This window comes from Hydra viridissima, unplaced genomic scaffold, assembly GCF_058129835.1.
Source record: "Hydra viridissima isolate aposymbiotic clone 2 unplaced genomic scaffold, HvirCarnegie_v1 scaffold_5, whole genome shotgun sequence".
Taxonomy (NCBI): Eukaryota; Metazoa; Cnidaria; class Hydrozoa; order Anthoathecata; family Hydridae; genus Hydra; species Hydra viridissima.
This window is the reverse complement of record NW_028324304.1, coordinates 19,083,707-19,091,963: the sequence shown is the minus strand read 5'-3', so window position 1 is coordinate 19,091,963 and position 8,257 is coordinate 19,083,707. Positions and strand designations below refer to the sequence as shown.

Here is an 8,257-nt window from a genome sequence, read left to right as displayed (position 1 = left end):
GCCTCACACCACCCAGAGACCGACCTTCGTTCAGCTGAACATCTAGAGGCTTTTGCCTTTAGTGTCTCAGGTTCCAATTATTGGCTCAAAATAAAATGAAAATACTGAGGCCTGGGATTTAGAGGAAGAGACAGATGATGAAGAATAGCTTTTTAGATGAGTTTCTAAAAAAAATTTGTCAGTTTTCTAAATAAAAATCGTCCGTTTCGAAATTTTATGACAATTTAACGGGAAAGGATTGTTATAAATTAAAAGATAGCTCTCATAGCTTTTAACGGAAATTTCGAGCAAATTAATTAATTTACGTAAGTTAGGACAAACCTTTTGAGCAAATTAGTTGAAGTTGCAAATTAATTGAATCAGTAACTCGTTGGAAAAAAAGGAAGGACATTTCTCAAAATGAGTTTTAAAAGCACTAAAAAATTGTATTTATGGAATATTAATACAAGAAAAGTTGAAGAAAAACGGTTTTCCTACCTTAACATTCAATAAGGTCTCCTTCTTTTTTGATCAATGTTTCAAGTCAAGGGCGGAAAGACAAGCAAGTGCTAATTATGTAGTTCCTTGAAATAGAGTTCCAACCACGATAATGGATGACTTTAATGAATTATCATTTGAGTGTGCCTTTTTTTCAAGCTTTCTTCAATGTGTTTGACTAATTGTAGATGAGTATGTGTTAACTCTTTCCCTACCACAAGCTGCTGACGGCGGCTTTTGTTTTTCATTTATTTTGACCACAAGCCGCTGGTAGCGGCTTTCTGACGTGCTTCATTATTTATCATGTTTTGAACATGAGTACTAATTTATGACTCATTTTACTGATTTATTCAAAAAGTGTACTTAATTCTCTGCATTATTAAAAAAAAGTAACAGTCATATTGTAAAAATTATAGCAAGATATTTTATTACAAAGTTTGTGGTTTTTTTTAAACCGCTATCAAAATGAAGTCGTCGTAAGTAACGTATAGTGCCGATGAAGCTTCTAAAATAATGCTTGAATGGTTAAATGAAGATCATGCTGAATCAGAAAGTGAGTCTGAAAGTAGTTCTAGCTCAGAAGATTTAGAATATTCAATTATGGAAGAAACTGTCTCGTCCCCTTTGATTATCAAAGGCGAGACTTCTTCCACAGAAGCTGCTCCTATAAATAAAAGAAAAAGAAAGTTTAACGCTGGTATATTTGCTAATTTTGAAAACGTTGATTCATGGGTACTTCTTGTAGAAGATTACAACGATAGTCCAACACATTCGTTTAGAATTTGTCCTAATAATAAACCTGGAGTCAATGCAAATCTCAATGAAAACTCAACTATTTTAGACTGTTTTAAAGAACTTTTTAGTGACAAAATTCAAGATGAATTAGTTGGATTTATTAATTCTTTTGCCTCTTACAAAATGCAGATAAATAGTCCGCGTTTAAGTTCATCAATATTTTCTACTTGGACCCCAATTAATAAATATGATCTTGTTAAGTTTATTAATGTCATGGTTGCAATGGGATTAGATAAAAGACCCTCAATTAAAGACTATTGGTCCCTAACTGATATATATCACAGTCCTTGGTATAACTCTATGTTTCTAAGAAACAGATTTGAAGCAATATACCATACAATGCTTCATGTTGCTCCATCTCAAGAAAGCCATGCAAAAGAAAAAATTGAACCATTTATGAAAAATCTTATTGCAAATTATCAAAAAGCATTTTATCCATACGAAGATGTTTCTGTTGATGAAATGGTCATTAAATGTAAGGGTAGATGGAAAAATAAACAATATAACCCCAGCAAACCAAGCAAATATCATATTAAAACATTTGGTTTGTGTGACAGTGCTACTGGGTATGCCTTTAACATCCTTACCTACTTTGGAAGTGGTACATCTTTTAACTCTGATACATATGGAATGGGACAATAGGAAAAAATTTTTGAATACTTGCTTAAACCTCTTGGAAAGGGTCACCATATTTTTGCTGATAGATATTACACAACACACTCTTTGATCTCCTATCTAACATCAAAATCATTTCACTACACTGGAACCTTACAAACAAATCGCAAGAATTTTCCAGATAATATTAAGTTCCAAAAAGGTTGTATGAAACATCTACAAACAAATTATTGTCGCAGTGAATCTGGAATTCTACTTGTTCAGTGGGAAGATAAGAAAGCTAAAAAACCAGTAGTAGCTGTTTCTACTAAGTTTGAAAAAAATGTTGTTGCAGTATCTTCTCGTCGCAAAGGAGTCAGGGAAATACCAGAAATTATTAACCGGTAAAATATATCAATGAATGGTTGTGATCGTTTTGACCAATCTGTTTCATATTACAGTAATCTAGATAGAAAGACAGTTAAGTGGTGGAAAAGAATTTTTAATTGGCTGATAGAAGTAACCCAAGCTAACTCTTACGTATTATATTTGTTAAGTCGTCCACATAATTCAAAAAGAATTACTCTAAAAAATTTAAGGAGAATCTTGTTGAAGAACTAGTTAATTCTTGTATTACCATGATGCCTGATAATTCTGCACTTTTAAAAAGAGTTCAACAAGTTTCAAATCCAGTCTTAGAAAGATTCAACAATACAAGACATTTGATTAAATATGTTGAAAGCGATAGAAATTGTCTAGTCTGTAGTACTCCTGTCAATAGAAAGCGCACAAATTTTATATGTTCTGGCTGCAGTAATGAGCCTCATTTACATCCTAAAGATTGTTTTTTTATTTACCATTCCAGATAAATTTTTTTATCATTGGAAGTACTTGAGAATTTTTTTTTTTAAGCACATCTTACAAACTAATTGATTTTTTTCTTTTTTAATTCTCTAAACTCAGTTCTAAAAAAAACTGGTTTCAGCTTTTTTCTGTTCTCAAAAAAAAAAGTAAAACTGTTTTTTATTACTTATGATAGATTCCATTCCATGTAAATTGTTAGAAATGTCTTTTAAAATATTTTATTGTTAAAATATATAAAAGAATTTTGTTTTTGATTTAATTTTTCTTTTTTTCAATAAAAAAACAACGTTTTTGAACTCCTTGCATTTTCCAGTATGAAATGCTGTGTATTTAACTTTGATATATTTAAAAAGATCTTTTCTTTAGCTTTCTTTATATATACAGTTTGTTATGGTTTCAAAGAGATTTATTGGATTTCTATTAGTTTTGAATAATATGTGATCTTAATTTTTTTTTTTTAAATTAGTGCGGTCACGGCGAAAAGTTTTTTAAAAAAAACCGCGGTAGTGAAAGAGTTAATGAATTAATATATCACGTAGAAGTCATTAAACATTTTTATTGTATTAAAATTGCGTGAAGTTTTTCAGCTGCAGCTTAACTAAATACGGCAATAAAATATTGTACATTAGACCCACTTATGTTAGAACTTCATACTTAGTTCAAAAATGTACGAGATAGGGACAGCAACAATAGAAAAGAAAACGCACTTTCTACAACAAATTTTTATCTGCATGAATTGCATAATGGCTGCATCTTGTTTATTACTTAATACTTGTATTTAAAATGCATTATAGATTTATACCAAGCTGTTTGAAACCAATTTATTCACTGAAAAAAACATGTCCAAATAGCAGACTAACATTATTGATAGTGTTGACTTACTATGATTAGTTGTAATAGTACTTATTGTTTCAGCATTGTATGTGATAATATGAGAATTGATGGTTATGAATTAAACTCATCTCTAGTTATATTGAGAGCAGTTTTTTTAACCTCTAATATAAAAAAAACAACAACAAAGCCAAAGCAAAAAAAAAAAATTAGTAAATGTGGACAATAGTGTAAACTGGGATCTAATTAGAAAACTTGATTGCGTGATTATTGGGCCTGAAACGAAATCCCATAGGGAAACCTTATGGGGTTCTTTGCGAAACCCTTCGCCTAAAACCACTGAGATCCTAATGAGTTTATCATTTGGGGCCCAGTTGATGTCCATATTGGTACCAGAAAAGCTCCCATTTGGTTGTGTTTGCTGGGATATTATTTAGCATAATTTAAAATTAAAAGCAATTGGACATGTTAAGATAAAGTGCAAAACTTTTTTATGTAAAAATTTTTTGAGGGTTTTAACATCGATACAAAGAATCTTTTATATCTCTTCTGTTTCCAGACGGCAACAATAACCCAAAAGGTTAAAAAAAGAAATTATCTTTTTAAAGAAAAAACCGAGCATTGTAAATACTAAAATAAAAAACAAATGAACGAGATCAATTAGATTCTACTAGAATTTTTAGAACCTGTTTCTATTTACAGCTTTACTGGAATATTTAGAATCTGTCTCAAGCAAACTTATATATTTAGGGTAAAATGCGAGCGTTAAGAAAACAACAGAATACAACTTCAATTAAAAGAGAAGAGCTATGAATGAGGAGTCTGAGTTATTTTTAGTTTTATCAAGACTTCGACATAAGTTGCTGACATAATAGTACGTATATTTATTCTCAAGTCATCTTTTCGAAATCAGTATGCAATTTTTTAAAATCATAAATATAATACAAAGAGATTTACTTTTAATTTCTGTCATTCCACATAAACTCAGATATGATTACTGTTTAAGTCCAAAACACATTTCAAAAGTTGAAGATTGTAATCAGAATGAGTTTGGTCCTTCTTGAATCACTGCCAATGATAAAGTTGGAAGGATTTGCCTCGGTTGTTTGTTCACTAAAGAGTCGCAAAGAAAAAATGAACTGAGGATTATGGTGAAAAAGAGCATGAACTTTTGGTATCACAGGTATTGAATGTTTCAGGTACAAAGATTTGAATGCTTCAATCTTCTGACTGTAGTTGGCTTCCAAATGGTTTCCAAAATAGGCTTATACAGTAACATGAAGTGTTTGAAATGCACCAGTGAACTTTGCTACTTCTTGAGCTTTGTGTATTGAAGAAAGAGACTCCCCAGATAGCACAAAGTGATTGGCCCAACATTGGCCCATTGTTGGTAGCCAACTATCTTAACGTTAGTCCGATGTTGGCTGACTGCTATGGGCCAATTTTGGCGTGATACAACGAGCAACATTGACCCAACAATGATGGCCCAACGTTGCCTAACTAGTGCGGGGCAGTTTTCAACTTTAAATATTGAGCACAATTTGAAAAAATTGATAAAATGGGACCTTGCTCGTGTTAGCCAGACATAACAAACTATCGAAAATCGTATCTTGTTCTACAGAAAAACTTGTCATCTCAGCTAATTATTTAAACTTGCTGTATTGGCTGCTAAGGTTTTCTAATCAACCTTTTTAGCTTTCCCAAAAAATTTTTGAATGGAAATGCTCTAAAACTATCTAGAGGACCTAATCTTTGTGCGTCTGAGGCAAAATGCACAAGATTGTAAACATTATACACTAAAAATTCTTTTCCGTACAAAATGTGTGCATGCTGAACAAACAATTTGAGGAGGCTTCCAGTGCACTCTGAATGTGTTTTACATAGTAGAGGGTTACTTTCTCCACAGACCAACAACAAAAAATGTTTATAAACATCATCATCAGCAAATCAATTTAATGCAGCAATACCAGTATATAGAAAGAAATTTCTATGCTCAGTTGCTTTCCAATAACTTATTTCATGAATAGCACGTGGTTTACAAGAAAACTCACTTGAAAAACAATAATCAAACTAATTAGTTTACCTGAAACTTTAGCAGTTTTATTTCCAGGGTCACGGCCCATAAGACCACTTTTATCGACCCACTGTTTAACTAACTTACCTACAACAATAATACAGACATATAATCAGTTGGAAAATTTATTAACATGCCTATTCCAAGCTTAAGTAATGGAGTTTAACCTTTATGGTGTTCTTGGTCATCCATTGCAGAAAAACATTCATTGGTACGCAATGGACAATTCACATCAGTGAATATTACTCTTCCGCACCATTCATCTTCAACCACACAATTCTCACGGGCAGAGTATCCACTGTGAAGCTTAACATTATTTAAAAAAGTTCTCGCAGATGTGTCACAAACGAAAGCACCTATTTGTATAGTGTAAAAAGCTCCGCTATATAAAATACCTTGTAACAGCAATTCTTTAGCTTCTCTAATAAATTGGTCTATATATTTATAAAGTGAGTCTGTCTTTTTTTTAGCTATTTATATACCAACAACAAATGGTTTTGGATTTTTAGATTGCATAACATAACATAGTATTGCCCTAAATTGATCTAAAGCACTTTTAGATAAGGGAATGCCATTAACAATAAAACATAGGTATCACACTTTTTTCTATCGTGTTGTTAGAGAAAAAGCATTCAATACAACTGCGCATTCCTAAATGATAGTAAGATCCATTGCCTAGTTCTCTAACTACAACACTACGTGGAGTTTTAAGCAGTATTCTGGTATCTTGAGGCAATAAGGAGTGATATGGATTCAATAGTTTTAATAGTGATGTTAATGATGCATGTGTTATGCCAAACTTAACAGACCACTCACGTAACTGCTCTAAAAGCTCTAACTGGATCAACTCACTATTAACTGTTTCATTATCACTGCTGAACTTACACTGTTAAAAAAAGTCATCATAAGTATAACCATTGTAAAACCTTCTATCTAAATCATTTTCTATCTTATAAATAGATAAAAAATTGGGAATAACATTTTCAGAATTACTGTCACAATTTGATGAAGTATTCAATTCATCTTTAATAATAGAAGCTCCATTTGTTTTCCATTCTGTTTTTAAATACATATTTCATTATGGAAGCTACAGTTTTAGATATTCGTCGCCTCTTTGAAAAGAATGTTGATCTTGATTGATTATTTGATTTCATTATTAGTTTAACACTTATTGTAAAACAATTTTAATACAATAAAATTTCAATATTAATAAAAAGGGGTCAAATTAAACAGCTGAGATATATATGTCGTTTACATAACACCTGATAACTAAAAAATGAGACAACTTTAAAATTGTTATTATAGCCATAGTTACGTAGCTATCAAAGTTAATTTAAAATAAATTTATAAACAATTATATGATATTCAAAAAATATGTTGATTGCCTGGCAACTTTCAAAAAACATTGGTTTTGAAGTCCCTTTGGGCGATATAATCAAACAGATTAGCACCTTTTCCTCGTACTACATCTTTCTTTTGAATTTGACGTCGCTAGTGGTGGATGACACGTCGCTAGAATAGAAGCCATTGTTACCAGCTAATGTTGTATTCGCATTTGTTAAATATGATTCGTCATCCAAGACAAAATCAAAATTCCTAAAATTGCGATATATATGCCGACACAAAGGTTTGATTCGAGCTAGTTGGCTTTCGCTTCGATGTGGAATCTTTTTCTTCTTGTAATACAGTATGCGACAAAAGTGTTTACATGTTTTTGAAAAATATTCTTTTTTAAAATAAATGATTGAAATACATGTTTATATATCAATATATATATACCAAAATAAAGGTAATTCATTGTAGTTTCATGTTTTGAGCCTGAATTTAAATGAATGAGAAGTGTTTATAGCAAATTATTTATTGAAACAAAATGTCAGATGTAAACAGTTTTGTCGCGATTTATGCTATTATTAATTTTAATGCGAAATTAATACTTTGTGGCTATATTTTTAATTTGTTTAAATAAAACATATCTCAATTAGTTATAAACGGTTTATTTAAATTTAAAATTCGTAATGTAAGCAAAAGAAAAATTATAATTGAAAGAATGAAGAAAGTGTCGAAAGAAATTGAAAATTTAGCTGTTCAGAAGCTTAAATTAGGATTGTCTCTTCGTGAGACAGGACGAGAACTTAATATATCTTATTGTTTAGTCTATAAAATTAAGAAGCGAAACGATATAGAGGAGAAATGCAACAAAAATGGACGCAAGAAAATTTTCACTACTCGAGATCAGAGAACAATTTCTAGATTAATCATGACAAATAAAGCAAAATCAGCACACGATGTAAAAAAACAATTAAATAATGCTCAAGGTACAGTGGTAAGTACTCGAACAGTGCAGAGAGAACTCAAGAGAATTGGATTCAAGGCAAAAAAGAAGATCAAGAAACCACTACTAACACCGAAACATCGTAAACTACGATTGGAATTTGCAAAGAAGTATGAAAACTGGACTTTTGCTGAGTGGAGTAAGGTGATTTGGACAGACGAAAGCAAGATTAACTTGATTGGCTCTGATGGCATTCGATATGTATGGAAAAAAGCTGGAGAATGAATTTCTGATCGTGACTTTATTCCAACAGTAAAATATGGCGGCGGAAAGTTGTTGTTTTGGGGATG

The 8,257-nt window shown here is 31.3% G+C and overlaps 1 pseudogene; it reads right to left on the bottom strand.

The window, feature by feature from the left end:
- Window positions 1-5,508: 5,508 nt before the first annotated feature.
- LOC149889182 (uncharacterized) lies at window positions 5,509-6,789 on the bottom strand (annotated as a pseudogene).
- Window positions 6,790-8,257: the final 1,468 nt, after the last annotated feature.